Source organism: Rhipicephalus microplus, chromosome X (genome assembly GCF_043290135.1).
Source record: "Rhipicephalus microplus isolate Deutch F79 chromosome X, USDA_Rmic, whole genome shotgun sequence".
NCBI classification, from domain to species: Eukaryota; Metazoa; Arthropoda; class Arachnida; order Ixodida; family Ixodidae; genus Rhipicephalus; species Rhipicephalus microplus.
Window position 1 is genome coordinate 83,901,299 of NC_134710.1, and position 21,365 is coordinate 83,922,663.

Here is a 21,365-nt window from a genome sequence, read left to right on the forward strand (position 1 = left end):
TTTATCCTCCGTGTCTGCTTTAGCTTAAAAAATGATGCTGACCGTCTGATGTTCGGTGTTAGACAAAGACCTTTATGCAGCAGCTGAAAAACGGGGCTCAACAAGAACATAAATATCCTTTGTTGCCTTCAACCAGCAGCAGTCAATAAAGGTGTATAGAGTCAGGTGCCGGACAAATCAGAAGCTCTTGCACAATGTCTGAAAAGGAGTGCTCATGGCACCCAGAAAAATTCTTTATGGGCAACGCAGATGCGGGTATGGGCATTTCTGAGAGTGCTTCCATGCGTTTTAGAATGCCTGTTGGGCCAATATAAAGCCGCTTAAAAGCAATTCGCATCGTTTTCCTCATGCTTTCTCGTGAGCCGATACATATCCATATTCCTCCCGCACGACCAGCAACTGTGGCCACCTTCAGCATCTGTGCCCACTCAAGGAACCCTTTCCTCGTCATAGCTGATACTAATCATTGTGCAGGTTGTTCGACATCGAATTCTCGGATACCATTTATAATATTTCACCAGGTCCACGCCCTCAACGTGTTTACGCGTCGTCTACCGAACGGAACAGACACGACGGAAACACCGTGCAAGAGTGGGATAAAGAGAACGCATCATTCGCCCCGTCCTCACTCTCGCTTTCCAGGTATCGCTGTTTACTCTGTACTGCAGGCCATACTTAGGTTTAAATAACCGTCCACTGCATATCAGTGGCCAAGGCTCGTTGCCTGTGCGCGCGCCACCGTCGACAGCAAACTTTGAGCGCTTTGCTTGTGCTTCGAGTCCGCACGCGTCACAGCCAATGACACAGTGCCTCCGCACACGCGCGCGTTGCCCCGCAGCCATCTTTGGCGACGTGGCTGTTTTGCGGCGGCTTCGAAGAGTTCCATGTCCCGTAGTCCGCCATTACTGCGCCGCCTGCCGCCTGGCGTGGCGAAAACAATGACTCAGGCTGGGCCCTGGTAGCAACAGGACGGCGCCGAGACACGAAGGCTCCGCATCCGACGACGACGTGCGGCGGCGCGAAATATGCCGAAGAGCGAGGAGGCGCGCCCCAAGACGTTCAAGAACCTCAGGCAGTCAAAACAGTTTCCCAACCACGACTGGTTAGGTTGGCTTACTCGACCACCAGCCAAGGCCACGAGAGAGTGGGCGGGCAGCTGCGCAGCGCAGCGACCCATGTAAAGGCGCTGCTGGTTACTCAACAGTTAGAAGTGGTTAGTCGAGATGCCGTTCTCGGAATGCCGCTGCTCACATCCGCCGAGGCAGCTACGCTGCGAACCGTCAGAGCGCCCTTTTCTGCTGATGGTTTTCACAGGCTCACTCTCCCTTTTTTTCTTCGAGGCCTTGTGCGGGGGGAACAACAGGAAAGTGGCGCGTTCAAAACGCTCGTGCGGTCAGCACCCCGCGCGACTGCCGGACGTCGCACGCACATAGCCGCTGACCACGTGCCGCCGCGCAAACACGGCCCAGGGCCGAGCATGCTCGCTGCGCGCGCCACCTTGTTGGTGCTGCGCCTGCAAAGCACGTTCGTGAAACTCTGTCATCGGGAACGTGTCGTAACCCTCACGACTAAAATGTCTGCGCACGTCCTTGTTTTAATAGTTAGGGGCCGCCTAATGATAACGTATAGTGAAAATAAGTCTCCTGAGTAGCATTTATAAATGCGCGGCAGCACGTTAACTTTATTCTCTCGTGCTGACGATTAAACAAGATAGGTTAGACGCCGTTGAAGAGTGGTAAATATTTATTCATCTCTCTCGTGTGGATGACCTGAAGTGAAACCCATTCCTGGACTGAAAGACATGACGCCATATATGTTGTAATCATAGCTTGGCTCCATATCCTTGACATGGTTGCTTCATCCTGTCCATATGAAGCAACCATGTCAAGCACATCCAACGGGAATAGCAAGGTGATGTGGTGCTCCGTCGTCAGACAGAACTAGAACAACTGCAGTGACAATCACGAGCTGTCCATCTCAAAGGAAGTCGTATAGCAGTGCCAACCAGTTTGATGGCTCGACGGCAGAGATTAACTCCTTTCGGCATTGGCGTCTTTGGGGGATTCTTTGAAAGCATGCAAGTATACAAAGGCAGGATCAGTGTGGTTTCGTATGTCATTTTAGATGTGTTGTTATCTGAACGTCTAAAAGGGCAGCATATGGCCTGCTGAGAAATATTTTGAACAAATAGCCTTTGGATATAACTCTACACAACGTATCACAAAGCCAGCAGCACTCTGGGCGCCACCATTGACTGCAAAGCGAATGCGTTCACTGAGAAAAAAAGGCTAGCCCTCCAGGCGTCACCGTCAGGGATGATGTAGAACTTAACACGCACACTGTCCCATGCAACTAAAGAGGGAGCACGTAAACAAAGAAATGGTACATGAACTTCTTATAACGTGCCCGCGATTATATCAATCTGGTGACAAGTCAGTGTTGTTTACTATAAAGAATATAGCGATGAACTGTGCATCGAAATTACGAGCATGAAATTGAACCACATTCTATGCATGCTATAAAAGCCAGTGGTCGCCCGGAGCCTTCAAGAGAACATGGAGGCCTCAGGGAAAAAATACTCATTTACTCCTTAAAAACTCGCGCTAGATTGATCTGTCTGCAGCGGCGGAGCGAATACGAGCATCAATCGCGAACGCGCTGCAGGGCGCTCTATAGCTCTCTTTTTGCCCTCCCTGGCCAGTGGCTCCATCATATGCACCACAGTCACTTTGAATAGCTTAAATATCCCGTGAAGATGCTAATCCTACCAAAGCCCGTCATCGCTTCCCACGAATCGAAGTTTGGCCCCGATATAGCTTCCTTATTCCACTACAGTGCCGTCTTTGCTGGAGTCTTCGTGAGCAAAAAGGAAGGAATCAACAGAATGAACGGCAATGTTTTGGCCTCAGAGGAAGAGACCCTGCAATGACATACATCTCAGACAGTGACAAGGCATAAAGAAAGGACATTCTCCCTGAATAATACTGTTCTCACTTGACAAAGAATATCTACCGGTGGAAAGCTGTTTCCTTTACTTACTCTCTCTCTCTCTCTCTCTCTCCCTTCAAGAGGGTTGTAACGTGCTGTGCTTTCGCCCACTAATTTATACCGTTGCGAAAATGTTTCGAGTCACGTGCATCCAAAATGTTAATTCATAGCGAATCAAGTATTATACTTACCCATCGCTGACATATTTCATGAACAGCTTTCTTTTAGACTTTCTCTTTTACGATGAACGAAAGAAGCAGAATTGATTTTCATCTTTTTCTCAGACAAATTATATAAGCCAGCTTATAATAAAACCAAGATAGGCATATAAGGTGTTTGTAGTTCTTATTCGAAGTGTAGTAGTAAGGTTTGAATATTGAATGCGAAGAATTTCTTGGGGAACCAAAGGCATATCAACCATTTTTATCTATCTATCTATCTATCTATCTATCTATCTATCTATCTATCTATCTATCTATCTATCTATCTATCTATCTATCTATCTATCTATCTATCTATCTATCTATCTATCTATCTATCTGTCTGTCTGTCTGTCTGTCTGTCTGTCTGTCTGTCTGTCCGTCCGTCCGTCCGTCCATATATCTATCTATCTATCTATCTATCTATCTATCTATCTATCTATCTATCTATCTATCTATCTATCTATCTATCTATCTATCTACGACTTTTAGCTCTCCTGGTCGTTTCGATAATGTGGTCTTTACAAAAATTGGTATGACATAACATGACTGCATCGTGAGCACAAGTGACTAGTCGTTTAGATGTCATGGTCTTGCTGGTCTTCTGAATGTTTCTTTCCCATGACATATTGCAAAACTGGTATGGTATGACAGGAATGCATGGAAAACATTAGCGACATGCCCTAACGTGGAAATCATGACATGCACGTCATGTAACTCATGACTAGACGCCACGCTCATTGTGCGCTCACTGTCGTTTCGTTAGCTTCAAATATACCAAATCTAGTTTTACTTGACCTTAATGGATGCCGAAGCTAAATGACACGTCAAAACATAATAATCATGATAAGCATGTCATGTAAAAGGCGACTACATGCTACGCTCATTGCGCGCTCGCAGCCGTTTCGCTAGCTTCATATGTACCAAATTTGGTGTTACGTGACGCGATCAGATGACGAAGGTAAATAACACGTCCGAACATGATAATCATGTCATGCGTGTCATGTAAAACATGACTGCATGCTATGCTCGTATACTGCACTCGCGGCCGCTTAGCTAGCTTCACATATGGCGTTAATGGAGGACGAAGGTATATGACTCGTGTAAACATGATAATCACGACGTCCATCATGTAAGAACATGACTACATACCACGATCATGATGCACCCACCGTTTCGCTAGCTTCAAATATACCAAATTTAGTTTGACCTGACGTGAATAGATTAGGAAAGTAAATGACACGTCCAAACATGATAGTTATGATATGCATGTCATGTAAAACATGACTGCATACTATGCTCATTGTGCGCCCGCGGACGTTTTACTAGCTTCACATAGACCAAATTTGGGGTGACGTGACGCGATTGGATGACGAAGGTAAATAACATGTTCGAATATAATAATCATGTCATGCGTGTCATGTAAAACATGACTACATGTTACGCTCATACTGCACTCGCGGCCGCTTAGCTAGCTTCACATATGGCGTTAATGGATGACGAAGGTATGTGACTCGTGTAAACATGATAATCACGACGTCCATGTCATGTAAGAACATGACTACATACCGCGCTCATGGTGCACGCAGCCCTTTAGCTAGCTTCAAATATACTAAATTTAGTTTGACATGACGTGAATAGATTAGGAAAGTAAATGACACGTACAAACATGATAATTATGATATGCATGTCATGTAAAACATGACTACATGCTATGCTCATAGTGTGCTTGCGGCCGTTTGACTAGCTCCACATATACCAAATTTGCTGTTACGTGACGTGAATGGAAGGCGATGGTATATGACTGGTGCAAACATGATACTCATGACATGCATGTCATTAAGTACGTGACTACACATCATGGTCATGATGCGCTGGCCGGCGCTTCGCTAACTTCACATATACCAAATTTGGTGATACGTGCCGCGAATGGATGGCGAAGGTAAATGACACGTTCAAACGTGGTATTCATTGATTATATCAAATCCCAAAACCACCCCAAAGCTATCCCAAAACGACCATATGATTATGAGAGACGCCGTAATGGAGGTTTCCGGAAATTTAGACCACCAGGGGTTCTTTAACGTGCACCCATATCTGAGCACACGGGCCTACAGCGCTTTCACCTCCATCGAAAAGGCAGCCGCCGCAGCCGGGATTCGATCCCGTGACCTGGGGGTTAGTAGGCGAGTACCTTAGCCACTAGACCACCACGGTGGGGTAACGTGATATCCATAATGCGCGTGTCATGTAAAACATAGCTACATGCTACGCTGATCGCGTACTCACGGCCGTTACGGTCGCTTAACATACACCAAATTTGGTGTTACGTGACGTGAAAGAACGACGAACAAAAATTACTGGCACAGCTATGATAATCATGGCATGGAAGTCATGTACAGCATAATTTACGTCCACTACGTAACGTCGTGCTGGTTTTAAAGTGACATATCAATCTTCCTCATCCGTGCTTCGCATATCATCGATTCCCACTGTACGTGGGATCTGCCTTTTTTTTTACCTTTCATATCTGCATGCGCGAAGTAAAACCACTACTTCTAGTTTTCGCAGAAAACCACATATGGTTGAATGACCGTGTCATGGCCACTTAGAGCGACTTTCAGTCCGGTTAGGCTGCCTCGCTAACTATATAAAAGCTCAGCATCTGTCACGGCGTACTATAGCTGTCATTCCCACTTACAAAAACAACCGCTTGCCATTCACATAGTTCGTAGTCAACTCTAATGGGCAAATTCCTACGATCAGATTTTCCGCGCATCATTGCGTAACATACGGTCAGCCGTCTTATTCAAGGTTCAATGCAACCGCGATTAGCGGGGCGGCGTGATGATATAGCATCAGCCGACTATGGGGTATTATCCAAACCCCACTTAATCTCTTATACGGTGTGTCTCAATTCGACTCTTCATCTTCCCCGATGAGAAGTCAGTGCTATGTTGTGTATTTTTTTGCGTATATATTTTTCCCACTTTGAGGGGGTGCATAGCGAAAGTGGGCAGGCAAGAAAGAAAGAACGAAGAAAGAAAGAAAGAGTTATAGAGTCTTGGACTCGGGCAAGCTCAGACCCACCTTCGGCTATCGTGTTACCGCGATGGTACAACTGTGCTTGGCGCCGCCACCACGGTTTCTTGACTACGGCGAAAGAATGCCGATATGTCATGTGATGACATTCAGGAGACAGTGAACGAGCCTTGGAGAATCGCGCCAGACAGTGAACTGAGACGGAAGCTACGTGGAAAGTTAACTGAAAGGACATAAGCTTAGCCTCTCTGTATCTGTGTGCTCGTGTGACCATTATGTAATACAGCTTTTATTCGTTTTATTGTCAAACGTTGTCGACGTGTCTTTGATTGCTCACGACTTTTTATGCGATAGTCTCAGCATGCAGCACGTCTGTACTGATAGTCAGTGTTCATCGATAGAACTCCGTGCCGCAACCATAGGTCGGCAAACTCACTCTTGAGTCGACTCATGCAGCCCCACTCACACTCAGAGCGAGGCCTGATTGCCAGTCTGGGTCCGGGGGAGTAGTATTCTTGGAAGTGCGAGTGGTTCCAGTTGAGGAGAAATTGGTGAGCTTGAGTCAGAGTGAGCTCTAAGCGCAAGATGTTTTTCATGAATGAGTCCGGAAGAGCTTGATTTTTAATGCGAAAGCAATTATATGAACACTCTCGGCTGGATTTTGGCACCGGCGTCGCCATCACTAACCGTATATACATACATACATACATACATACATACACACACACACACACACACACATATATATATATATATATATATATATATATATATATATATATATATATATATATATATATATATATGATAATGCAAGCAGAAAAAAATCCAGGAGGAAAAGACTCCGGTGCGCGGAATCGAACTTCGGTACTCTGAATCGTGAGTGCGAGGCGTTAACCACTGAGCCACCAAGGAGCACGTCCTTCACCATTCAAACGGCAAGCTATCTATATCTACCACTTACCGCTGCTGACGGGCATCTTGGGGGGGGGGGGGAACTGTCGTGTTTTCAGCCTTACAAGCAAGATGCGCAATGAGCGAGCGTAGCAGCATCGTCACGACGCGGCGGCCGCGCTCTCGTCTCCCACGCGCACTTTGCCTGCAAAGAACAGGGGGTTGATGCTCCTCGCGCGCGCTTATCTCGCGGTAGGGAGGATCGTACATCTTAACCGGCGTTCACCTTTTATTGGAACGATTCTGTTTTAGTTACCGGGCACACAAAGGTCACTTCAATTATTGCACAGTCTACGTTTGCGAAAAGATTATACTTTTCAGACACAGTGAAGTAACAACTCAGACGCTTATTTGCGTTTATCTGTACCTAAGAGTACGTTTCGTGCGTCATTTGTGCGTGGAAACGTGGGGCACGTTGCTATCTGCTGGCTATTCTGCGCGTGACCTTCCAATTTGTTGCTATCGCGTTCTTTGCTTCGCCTCTGGGGCAAATCTGGGACTTTATTTTTTTTTTTTGCCGACCTATGGCCACAACTGATAACTAAAGATGTTTCCGTTGCCCTTTCAGGCATCGACTCAAAGATGTCGGAGTATACTTCTCACGCTGGGGCAGAATATAAGGATCCTCATCGCAGCAGTCACTGAGGGCCACTGTTCGTAATTGCTCCGTGATCACTCTAAAGGTTTCCCCTTCCACTCCTTGAGGAGAAACTTCCAGACGAAGGACGCTTGTTTACACTGCAATTATTCTGTCCATCTCTGTAGTGGGTACTTGGATATTCAAAGAAACGTGAGAGACTCTTGGGTACCGCTGGTATCTTTCTGTCAGAACTCATGGTGATCCTTCGCACATGTCACATACGCTTCAAGGGAATTTAGCCGGGTTCAAACTGCAGTCGCACCTGTCATGACTCATAAGAGAGCTGTATCGTCCGCTTGCGTTGCTAGCGACCGCGTATGTTCACGTTGATCATTTCGATATGATACGTTTTTTATGACGTGCTAATCACCCCTCTAATTGTACATTGCATCCTGGCTACAATTGTAGCCCAGCATGGTTCGCGTGTTCGGCCATGGCTGGGCTGGTTGGGTTAAGAGAGAGACGCCACGAGTGCTCTAATTAACGCACGTAGCATCTGCCCTCTGGTTGAGCCAACTAATGCACCGACACGCTACTGCACGGTCTTCAAGATGCATTTGGCAAGGCCGGAAGCCCTGCGAACGGAAAGAGGAAACCGAAAGTCCTTTGCCCATTGGTCGTATTTAACAGTCGCATCAGCAGTTGTCGTAAATGTCGCGGGCCCACCAGCATTTACGTCCCTTACGTTGCAATATTTACGCTAATTACAACAACGGCTGAACAAGCTCCTCACGTTGCTTGCGTTTACGCTTACGGTCCTTACCGAGAATCCGTACGGAGCGCACATAATCTGAACACGGCTTTATACGACACGTCAAGATATTTTAGCACCTTCGTCGTCGATTGAGTAACATCGGTGGCATATTAATGTATTTGTCTACGTATTTACAATTGATTAGCGGTAAGAATTTATTTAGTGAGTTTTCGTTATATTCGTTGTTTTATGGGTGCTCGACTGTTGACCCAAAGGTCTTGGGTTCGATCCTGGCCGAGGCGACCGCATTCCAATGGAGGCGAAATAGTTGAGGCCCATGTGCGGTGCGTTGTCAGTGCACGTTTAAGAACACCAGATGGTCGAAATTTCTGAAGATCTCCTCTACGGTGCATAATCATGTCGTGGTTTGGGACGTTATAAACCAGATATATTTATTATCGTTATTTTATGTGACGGCGAAGGGATGTTTAAATAGGCTGCGTATAGGTTAAAGCCAGGCGCTCTCAGACTCCAAAGAATGTGCTATAGAGCAATCCTGAGAATGTAATAGGGAAAGAAATAGGGGCAGCTTGTGTTAAGTGGCGCAAGGCTGAATTACTGCGGAGCCGGTGGTTTCCTAGCTAGCTCCGGCTCTCACTGGTCTCAGTGGTCACAACTGGCTGCTGGTGGCGCTTGATATGAAGGCCTCAGAAAGGATGAAAGATCATTCTGGAGAACCGCCCAAAAAGAAGCAAGTTTGACTTGATGACAAGTTTCTAAGATTTAAACTTGGTATAGCTTGGCCATTGTATCTTGTATGTTACTTCGTTAGCTTAATTAACATTACTTGGTATGACTGGGCCACATCTGTCTCAAATATCTAGGTTGGGCTTGGTTCATTCACACACAACTCAATTAGTGTCAATTAGACATAAACTTAGAGCAATTTACCTTGATTTTTCTTAACTATATTCTAATTAACCACGTGATACTATCCTCAACTATGACTAAATACTTTTTATTACACTTATTTTGCCTCAATCGGGCTTATCTGAACTTAAATTTGCGTAACACGGCAAAGGCAAGCTTGGCTTGGTTTAATCAGATTTTCTTATAAACTTAAATAAACTTGCGCTGATAGAGAGATATGCTTGCCAAGGTTTAGTTAGGTTTTCCTATACTCACCTGTGCTTAAGTAGGATCATCTAAGTTTTAACTAAGCTCAACTTGGCTAAGGCAAGTTGGGTCGAGTTTGTGTTTACAAGGAGCTGTTAAAACCGAAAATAAAAACAAAAACCTAACAGTTAGGTTGTACCTTAATCGATCCACACGTCAAATCAGTTGCCACGAATGCTTAGGATAAGTATGTACATTTACGTCAAACCTCCTGGGAAGTGAATCTTGAAAGTGGCGCAAGAACAACGGTACAAAGATGAAGCAACCAAAAAATCACACTGAGCGAAGTTTACTCGCACTGAGTCAGCGGACAGAATGTAATACGGTATGCCAAACGTCTAAAAGAATGTATTAGTTTTTACGGAAGCCGCGTTTTTTGCTCTGCAGCTATACGATTATTTTGGTACTTTTTCCGAGTCATGAACGAGTGATACCCTGGCGAGGAAGTTCTGAGAGGGTTAATATTATGACCCTGTCACTGCTTTCATACTTGAAATGTTAGTCGTTACGCTACAATTCCGTCTTCTTTAGCGGTTAACAAGAAGAGTGTAGATTATTATTTAACTCAATAGCCCCCATACAAATTCATACGAATGAAGAAAGAGAAATGGATTTTTTTGGTGGGTGGGGGGTTAATTTGCCAGTTTTGATAAAGTACAATTTGCATCTAAAATTTTAGCAAAAACAAAGTCGCTGTCTACGCTAAAATATTTTTATTAAGACGTTATAAAACTTATATGTCTTCAAAAATCACGGAAAACTAGAATCTAAGCAAAAGAACCAGACCTATAATGCAGCAATAAAAATAAATAGTATCACAGTTCTGTGGCTATGCTCTGTTTACAAACATCTCAAGTAAACGAACTTTATGAAGCATGGAAGCCGCTCCTAAATACACCTCTAACTCGTGCACGTGGTTTCGGCAATATTCTCCAAAAAATTACGACAATTTCTGACACCGTGACACACTGCCATTGGCAGCTTTAGAGATATTCTAATAATGTAACTTCCAAAAAATCTATCGTTGAAATGAGCAATTTATAAACATAGTGCTTCAGTTTTCTTCTTGGGTTTACCTACGAATGTCTGGTAACTTTTGTGAAGCGAAAGATTTTTTCTTTAAATATGTCATCCTCTTGAACAGTCGGTAGAAACTGGCTCTCTCCCATCAATGCAATAAATGTGGTAGAGGTCGGGAGGGGTTCCCCTATATAAAGTGTCCCCGAGTGTCACAGTTATGGAACTTCACCATCAAAGTTGAAATCTAAGACGAATGTTTCCGCTTGAGGATGCACTCACAGTACCAGAATACAGAGACTGCGTCTGTGTTCAAGTGATCCTTTAAATATGTTAATGTAGTCCAGAGAAATGTAATTTTGTACAAAAACACTCTACAACGCTGATTTTTTTACTTAACATATCAAAGTGCCTGAAACAGAAACTTACTTTCTCTTCGCACGCACTCAGACAGGAATTCCCAGAAAAACAGCGCAGAAAGAGAGACAACTATAGAGAAAGAAGGACGCAGGTGGTTGGTCCACAGTAAGCTTCTTTGGTACCCTGTCTTTTTGCGCTGTTTGTATGTGAAGCATGTCGTACCGACTCCCCCGAGCTTTTAACTGAGGCAGGAGTTCGGAGAGGGGTGCAATAAAACTAAGTGATGACATATTTGGACCCCGAAAACGAAGTAGCATTTCGAAATACACTTTAAACAATGCAGAATAAACACTCATCCGACTCATGCACACATTCTCAACGAGACATGAAGTGTCAAAAACGTGCTCCCACATCGTTATATATAACGTTTAGCTTCAATATTTGTGCCACGAAAGTTGAACCAACGCCACTATAAGCGGGGCTGCGGTGTGTCGACTTGCGCGAATTGGGTCATCGTGGTTTTGTGTTACAACGCATTTAGGCGCAGAACCAATTCTCTTCGATAATGTGTTCGTGCACTGTATAGAAAGAGGAACTATAAGCTCGGGACGGTTCTATGCGACTTTCTTATCTAAACTGCCCCCCCCCCCCCCCCCACTCGATTTACTTGCAAGCTCGATGTACGACAGTATCAAAATTCTATCAAGTGAAACATCGAGCTGAATCTTGAGGGTCTGGATCTTAAAGTTGAGACATTTGATTGTTATTTCAGGATTTCAGTGCTGTTTGTTTCAAACTACTTTATACGGGTTTACTTTCTGATGCATACGCTCAGCATAACAGTTGCAGTTATCGTAAGAACAAAAGTATTTTTTAGCATTATTTCTCTGACGCAACTTCATAAGGGAACCGAGTGTGCTCTTAATTGGTTATTGAGGCTCGTACAGTGATTTTAAAGAGGACCATACGAACAGCAAAACTTTCGAATCCAATCCAACACAAATCTAACAAGAAAAAAAAAGCTTCCCTTCCGTATGCGATGTCCAATAATTCCGTATGTTTCCGTAAGAATCTTACGGAAATATATGAAAAATATATGGGAAACATATGTATTCTTTATGGAAACATATGGAATTATTGTACTCGGATATGGAACGTTTCAGTAGGGTTCTTTCGAAAATCAGATACTGTGTTGTTTCAATTGTTGAGCAAAGTGGAATGCGAGGGTTGCGCGTGCTCCATCAGGCAACAGCAGGGTTAATAATGCTATGCCATACTTCTAGTGGGGGTTGAATGCCAGTCGGCAGAGAAAGTTGGGAATCCGAAGTGAAAAAGTTGAGGAAGCTTCGCACTACTCATGCCAAGCATGTAAGAACAATGGAGTTGGGTGGCCTAGCTCGTTTGTTCTTTATTTGTCTCTTTCTCTCTTTCCAGTCTCTGGTTCTTTCTTTCTATTTTTCCCGCTCCTTTGATCTTCACTTTCCTATTTTCTATTTCTACCTTTTTGTTTCTTTGTTTGTTTGTCTTGCCCTTTGTTATTACTTTTTTGCTTTTTGTAACTTTCTATCGCTTTGATACTGTTTCTCTGTGTATTTTTCTCCGTGTTAATTTTTAAATGCGACTCACTTCTTAGCTAAATTCGGTCACTTTGAATCTATCTATCTATCTATCTATCTATCTATCTATCTATCTATCTATCTATCTATCTATCTATCTATCTATCTATCTATCTATCTATCTATCTATTATGGCATGTCGTGTGCAACTTGACTCGCGTGCCCTGCTCATCGCTCGCTCGCAGCCATTTTGCTATCTTCATATACACCAATTCTAGTATTGCGTGATGTAACTGTACGATGAACATGAACGACAAGTGGTATTATAAAAATCATGACTTGTCATCTACAGCATGACTTCCATGCCATGCTCACGGTGCACTTGCAGCCGTTTCGCTGGCTTGATATGCGCTGAAATTGGTATTGCGTGACATGGCTGTATGACAAACATGATAGGTAGCTGGCAACATGAAAATCATGACATGCATATTACATGCGACATGATCTGGTCCTTACTGGCTGCTTCGCATTACATCGAGTCCCGCAACGCGTGAGATCTGCCTGTTTTTTTTTTCTTTCTTTCTCTTTCCTTTTCTTTGTTTTTGTCTTTCGCTTGCTTTTTATCTGTTTGTGTTTTTTCTCTCCCTCTCCATTTGTTCTCTTTCCCATCCGAGTTAATGCATACCAAATTGGAGAAATTTGCGCAGCGACAAAGTCTGTGCCCGGCGCACGTGAGTGAAGCAGGAGATGAAGGTAAGGGCGAAGAGAGAGAGCGCCGGTCGACTTATGGCGTCGCATACACTAGAAAGGCACAGACCGTTTACGATTACGATGTTTTTTTTTTTTGTTGTTAACTCGAGACAGCACAACGGCGAGCTTAAAGAGCTACATTGTTAAAAGCAGATGGGCCGCATCCACTATATAGAACAATGACGTTCATGACAAGTAACATGACGCTGCCGAATGCACTTAAGCGTAATGTGCAGTTGTTCGAGGGGCTAACGTACCATCCATTGTTTTGAAGGATTACGAATTTGATAAAACTGTCCTTAAAATAAATTAATAATGTAAGATTATGCAACTATTTCATGAGAGCAGCTTGGTCTCACTGAGGCATAGCAACGCAGAAAATTTAGAGGTATCGTAACTACCATCAAGAGACGTTACAGTGCTAGCCGCATTTTGGGATGTGTTATACTAAGGCATTTTAGGCCCTTCTCTCAGTTTCAATATGTTTTCATTGAAATTACGAGCACACCCACGCACACGCACCCGCAAGCACGTTTCCAATTACACTTTTTGGAGGGCTGCTACTATTTTTGCTACATGCACTACACACAATGTATGAACACTTCGAGGTGCAAGTCAAAACGATTGAAATCAAAATGTTTTCTTCAACCATCATGTGAGGCGTTCGGTCATCAATCCAAATTCCACCAACGCTGTTCAGAGGCCGGTAACGTCTAAGTGGTTGTTAAGTGAAGTGGTTTTCAAAGGCCAAATCTACGCAAGTGTCCTGGTTGGTGCAGCCAACTGCAACGCTCAGAGCAGTTTTCTTGTAGCACACGTAAAAGACAGGAAGAAATGAATATATACAGACATATCTGTCGATATGTTCCTGTCTTCTACGTGCGATACAAGAAAATTTACTAAAGATGAGCTAGCAACAAGCGCGCACCGCATCTCTATGAACGAGACATCATTTTGCTCTCTTAAGCTCGAGTACAAGCTTTCGCCCACCGAGCAGCATTGCTCGTCTCACGAGCTGCACGAGAGGGAGGTCACGTCTCTTTAACGATCACCTGAAGTACACAAGAAATACACATGAAAGGTATGCAAACAGTAAAAGAAAACTGCTACACTCAAACATGGGAATCGCTGTGGTGGACCCTATCACTGAGGTGGGCCCCACAACTTCGGCGACCAACTCTAGGCCGTACAGCAGGCCCGTGAGGCAGCACTGAGACAAGACCTCTACGTCCCATCGTGGGAGAGCAGAGCCCGGGTCACCTAAAACCCTGCTGGATAATCTAGTAAAGTTACAGCCAAATAACAAACCGACCAAATCGGAAATGTACGATCCCGTAAGGGAAAGTTGGGTTCATGTTTTAAACAGTGCGAAAGACAAACATTAAGAAGATGACTGAACAACAGTAGCGCTGGAGTTGCTTAGTCCTCTTCTGTGGGTTTTTGTCTTTCGCGCTGCTTAAAACACGTAGGATCCCACACCTACTGGTATCATTTTGAATCAAGCGCATACTTAGACACTTATGGCTAGCGCCATAATAAATCACACTTAGAGACAGAGACAAGGAATCCAGGGATTTCAAGAGAAAGTAAACGTGCGAGGGGGAAACAGAAAGTCAGGTGGGCAGGTGAGATTAGGAAGTTTGCAGGTATAACGTGGTCACAGCAAGCACAGGGCCGGACTGACTGGCTTAACATCAGACAGGCCCTTACCTCGAAGCGGGCGTAGTCAGGCTGATGATGCATGACGAGAGACAAGGACTGAGGAGGCAAGGCAACACAAGTGAGTGTCTTGTTTTGCGTCCTCTGTCTCTCTGGTTTCAGCTATAGCTACGTCGACAATACTTTCGCAGCCTGCCTAAGGCTTGGCATGTTTATTTAATGCCTGGAATCAATTGCGCAGAAATGATCGCCTGCAGGCGATTGCTCGTCTGAAGAACAACATTTGTCTATCGGTCACAGAATTGTCGGAACAGTTTCCAGTTACTGTCGTTTTCTCTGCGTAGATTGCAACGATCTATGTTACACCTTGCTGTACACTAGCACGCGAGTATTGTTATTTGATCTATCTGGTTTTTATATGCGCATTGCATCACTTTCTATTAGCGGTGGCGTTATTGTAAACATATATGATGGTTATTTAAGTCACATTTATGTTTTCTGTTTTAGCATAAAATAGACACATATATTGTGCCTATTTGCAGCAAGATATGTTACACACGAGTTTGTAGCCTTCATAAGTCATTTACACGTTGCGTCTGAATTATAATCTATGTAATTTCGTGTCTATATGTCTTATGTATGTGTTTAGCTCAACCTTGCACTTAGTGATTCTCGTTGAGCCATGGTACACTGGACATGTATTTTCGAGCCAGCCCATGCGCCTACTAAAGAGAGCATTGAGACGTTTTTTTTAAATCCTTGTTAATTGTGTGGGACGTAATAAGATTTTCTAAACAAACAACACACATGACTGAGTTCGACGAAATCGAACTGCGATTTCTCTAATCAAACATGAATGGCACAGGAATGAGTGCTCGAAGCGTAGTCGAAGACTCTTACGCCCCTCTAGTTGAAATCGTTAATGCTCATCCTATGGTAAGTTCACTTGCAATCACTTAAGCTTGCCTTGACCACGGGCTGATGTCGGCAGAAACTGTATTAGAACTTCGTCCATCGCGTCGAACGTCTTGTGGAATTGCTGGAAGACAATAGACTTGCATAGGCCGTTAATAGTGATGTCGGGGCCATGAAGACTGTGACTTTCTGCGCATGTTCCCCGTGTCTCCAAGTCTATTTTTCTCTCTTTACCTTTCAAGCTCCTTAATATCATGTTCCGGTATAGCGCAACACATCCGTTTTACCAGACTTGTTCAATTCGGCACCTCTACACTTTCTCTGATTCTTTCCTTCCTTTCATTGGTATGATCTCGAGTGGTTCCCAGAATCCCCACGAGAGCAACAGAATCAGGCTTGCAGCGACCCGATTCCATTGACCTGCAAAAAATAAACTTAGAGCAGAAGTAGTCGCACGTACCCGCTTATACCCCGGCGGGGAACCAAACGATAGCCGACGATTTTTGAGCTTTTGCAAGCGTTGGTTCGTAAGGCGGCTCCAAGATTATTGTTAACAAAATAAAACATTCGGTAGAGTATGTGCGCAACCGTCCTCGTCACTGCGGCTATTACTGACACAAGTTGTGCAGGCCCTATATCACTCAGAGCGAGAAGCAGTCCGACAGATTACGGTAGCATCGAACGACGCCTATTTTGGGATTGTAGAGAAAAGCACATAGTAATCAGACAACGCATAAGAAAGCGCTAACAATGACCGAGGTGTCTGTGTGCACAGGAGATGACGACACCTCGTTGTTGGAGTTTAGCCGAAATCAGGTTGGATCAAAGCGGAGCCCTCCGTGGCAGAGCGGGTTGCTCCTAATCGACCAGTGGAAAAGGCGAACTTGCTCCAGATCGACCAGTGGAATTGAACTTCTCGGCCGCGGAGCAACAAAACCTGCTCCAGGTTGCCGGGCGGAATTCAACATTAAGTATACTGTGTTCAAAGGACAACATTCAGGATTTTGGTTACACGTTTGCGTTCGGAAAATATACAGAACGCTGTTTACTGGTCGGCGATGAGATCGAAGAGACCCTGTCATGCTGATGGCTGACGTAGTATTAGCTTAATGTATATTTACTTCAGTTACTCTCGAACACTTATGTTTTCATCTTTTTTATGTGAGCATGAATGTGTCTTTCGTGCGCTGCGTCATCAAAATGATGGTGGGCAGTCAACTATACGGGCTATAGCTTAGCTGAAGCAGCTGTTCTGAATGGGTCAAAACCGCAAACAGGCTGCCCATTGGCGATGGACGCCAGTTTTCTAACCTTATGTTTCGACCCTATGCTAGTTAGAGTATGCCTGTTCTGGGATCTCGTTACTTTCTTCTGTATGACAAGGTGTCGCGCTTCCATCCACATTCCCGACAAGGAAAGCTGCAAGGTACATCGGCCTAGATTCGGACCGACAATATGACTGCAGCACCCCCTTTAGCCCCCATCAGAAATGTCTCGTGACACCCTTAGAGCATATGCCCACACACAGTACTTGGTATAATGACAAAAAGAAAGTTATATTTGATTATAACTTTGAGTTCTGTAAAGAGAAACTACGAAAGCCCAAATCTTAGCCAATCGTGTACGCTCTGCTGCCCGTGTATTTTCAGAAGGAAAAATATTCAGTTTCTCACATCGAGCCCGACAGGGACGCCTGTCAACGTCCCAGACAGGAATCTCGACGTAACCGAACGTCAAGCTCGAGCGCGTGTTGCCCAAGCGGCGGCCCGCACCGGTGCAGGTGGCGGCCCTTTCGGTGGCTGCGGGTGGCGCATCGCCCTAGTGGCCGACTGCTCGGTGCCGCCGGCGGAAGCGCGAAGAGGGAAGCAGCGTGGCTAAAAAAAGGCCGCCGAGGGGGAGGGCGGGCACGATGCGCCCTTGTTCCCCGAAAAATCGAACCCAGGGCCGGCACGACCTTGGGCCAGCCAGACGGTCGCTGCCCCGGGCTCTGCGGCAGCAGAAAGAGCCGCCCACTGACGCAATTGCGCCGCGCCATTATTTTAAATGCACCCGCTACGGAATACCATAAAGTATACGAGGCCCCACACTCCCATCGCCGAAGAATGGCTCGGGCTGCGAGGGAAATATGGCAAAAGAAAAAGGTGGCTGGCCGATTCTTTCGTTGGCATTAAAAAAAGAAGGGTCCGCACTTCGGACGTCCTTGAGAGTGTCGCGCGCGCCGTGTCGCTGGGGGAGGGCCTCGGTGCCAAGGCTCGTCTCGCAGGGTCACGTGAACGGAATTGGCGCTCGGGAGGCGCGCCCTGGGCCCTCACTGGCGCCGACCGGGCACATAGCTCCGGCTGCCGGCTCCACTCCAGGCCCATCAGGCGGCATGCTAACAGATGCCTTCAGCGGTCGGCATCGGCTCCCGGGCATTAATCAAAAGTTGGGAACACCCGAGCCACTGCGCATCGCGAGCCACTGCGCACCAAGTTACTTTAAAACCTCAGAATGATACAGTAAAGCCAGATAAGTGGCTCTATACTGTCAGCGTAAACTTGATGATTCAGTGTTCCAAGTTGAACCAGCAGTTTTTTCCAGAACGCGAAGCTTGGCTTCGCATGCGCGTCACTGTTTCAGCGATAACGGTGCGCAAACTATGTCAGCGAACCCGGAGCTCTGAGTATGTGTTTGTAAAAAATAAAAATATTTTAACAGCTCAGCAGGGTAGCTCACTCATCGATTACTTAGCATACTTTGCCTGCTCTATAGGTCTTCTTATTCAGGCCCGAGCCTAGCAACTAAAGCGAACATGTCTCAACTCAAGCCCATGTTCATTAATGTTGGTAATCACAATCGCCATGTCCAGACAGTGAGATTCCGACATCACCGCTTGACAATCAAGCTTTTCACAAATTTCTAGCCATGATAGTTTATTATTTTTAATATTCTGCATTTTTAATATTCTGCAGTTTAATATTCTGCATGTCCCATCACCTGCAAGTACGACCACGCTCCCAATAGTCCGTCTCAGTGGTTCGTTCTAAAATGAAGCAAAATTTTTCGGGCATGACAATGCGACCTTTTTATAGAAACATAGCTCTTTAGCATGAATGCCTGGTAACATAATGGCCTTCCCGTAACGTTGCCTCTTTTTCTCTGTCTCATGATCTGCGAAGTAATATCATCTTCATGAAGCATGAAAAAAAAAAAGACATCCCCATTCATGTCTGTCGCGCAATGGCTATGCTCTGAAGTTGCACAGCTAGATTAAATTTCACTTCGATTCATTGTTCGTTCCACCTATGCAGACAACCAAAACCAACTATCAAAACAAACTAGCAAAGTATTAATAAAAAAGTATATATGAAGCTATGTCACGATAACTCGCTGTTTTCTTTATAAGTGTGTTCTTTATTCATGACTGGTCGGCATTGAGCCGGAAGTATGATTTATGACGATGGCTTGTCTGTAAATGAGTGACAGCTCATGGCGACAGATTTGTACGAGTCCTTACAGCTTGCATGAAAGCCGGGTACTTCTCTGGTATAATATAAAGAAACTGAATTAAGGAGACGGGAAACAAAAGCCTGCGGCATCTGTATTCTATACAGCTATCCAGTGACATATTTCAGACGGTTAGGTTCCTATCTCCATGCTCTCCAAGCACATTGTAGAAACCACCACATATTGTGGAAAGCAAGTTTTGAGGACTATTTTTCATTTTAATATTTTTCGGTTGCAATCTAGCTTTCATGAATGTCTAAGAAAACTGGAGGTCTAATAAGAATGTACAAGTAAAAAAAAATCATCTTACAGCAATGACATGCGTGATTTTAACGGTATACCAGTAACACGCTCGCATGTCGACTAAGCCTTTTGAGACGAAAAAAAAACGTAAATTACCAAATAGAAACAGTTAAAGTATTTATTTTCTTGACTTTGCGCACGTTCCATAAAGAGCAAACACTATTCAAAAAAGAAAAACAAAGAAACGCGCTGCCATTCGTTTCGCGATCGTCCTCGTTTTCCCACAGGCAATTGCTATCGCTCCTGCCTCGCCATCGGGCGGAAAACCGAAAGCGAGGCTCTCACGTTCGTCGCTACAAAGTAGCCAGCCGAGTATCGATTTTTTTCAGCCGCTTTGGTGGTGAGGCAAGAACGGAGAAAAGGCTCGAGGATTCAAAGGGCGCCGAAAGCGAAGCGAATCGGAATTACAAAACGGTCTCTCGAAACGAGGAACAAAAGGTTTGCTGCCTTTCCTCCCACACTCCCCAAGTTTACTACTATTCCTCCATTGTTTTCTCCCTGCATTTGAATATATATATGACAAACTCTCTTTTGAGATAATGAGTAGACAAATTTAAATTGATGTCCGCAAGACAAAATATAATTATTAATGCAATGCAATCAATTAAAATTGTATATGGCTATACAAATTTCATGATTCTACAGCAATACGTAACATACTTATATATACATAATGGTATATTCTGGATACCCTAGACATGATTACGCTGCACGCAACAAATGCTGCCGTGTATCAACCTCAAATGCAACCCAGCAGGAAAGAAATTGTCATGCTTGCTCATGCATGATCCTGTTCATGGATGTTACGTTTCAATAACTGAACCTATCCATGCGTTTTACTTACCTATAGGATAGAACAGGTCTTCTCTGACGATCCCATGCGTGAGATAGAGCGTTCCTTACAAGGAAACAAATCTTTTCTGCCCGTCTGTACCGTGCTTCCTTGCGCGCACCTTGGCGGCGCATTCCGCTGCGTTTTATCGTGTCGTACACTATGTGGAGACTTCAATGCACATATGAATGCCGACACACATCCCACTAGAGTAGGATAAAGGTACTAGGTAATAAATAAGTATGTTGTGAAAGAATTCAATCCACAGAGGCACGCGTAGAAGAGGGCAAACTTGCATCAACGCATAAACAGAAGGATACAATTCGCTGTTGCATTTTTCTCGTGCGTGAGCTGTGTTTTTACATCATAGCGGCAATACACTTCGTTGCGCGATGCTTCTGGACTAGAATTGGGTGACGCGTTGCCCCAACGCGCGAACCTCGCGAACAGAAATCGTGTCTAGCGAAATCGCGCAAGTGAATCGAATTGACGTGTGATGCCCACAAGGGCGAATTCGCGTAGAAAGAGAAAGGATGGGAGAGAAAGGTGACCTCTGCAGTAAGCGGCGGGCCAAGAAGTTCTGTTAGGAGTAGAAGGCAAATTCTGCAGGTCACTTGGCACTATAGCTGTTGTTCTTGAAGGAAAGAAGGAACCACTGGAGGGCAGAGGCTGGTCATCTTTCTGCCTCCACTACTTTCTCCGCCTTCATTTTCGCCGAGAGGTCGGCCCACGCGTTGAGTGAAACTCGGAAAGAGAAACAACTGCGCGGACCCAAAGAGAAAAAGGGGGTGGA

At 44.8% G+C, this 21,365-nt stretch overlaps 1 long non-coding RNA gene across 1 annotated transcript in view; it reads right to left on the reverse strand.

The window, feature by feature from the left end:
* LOC142776897 (uncharacterized) overlaps nt 1-21,098 on the reverse strand; it is a 62,414-nt gene extending 41,316 nt beyond the window's left edge. The window contains exon 1 of the long non-coding RNA XR_012887866.1: nt 20,585-21,098. This is a non-coding gene — a long non-coding RNA (uncharacterized LOC142776897). The remainder of the gene's footprint in view (nt 1-20,584) is intronic.
* Between the last annotated feature and the right edge of the window lie 267 nt (nt 21,099-21,365).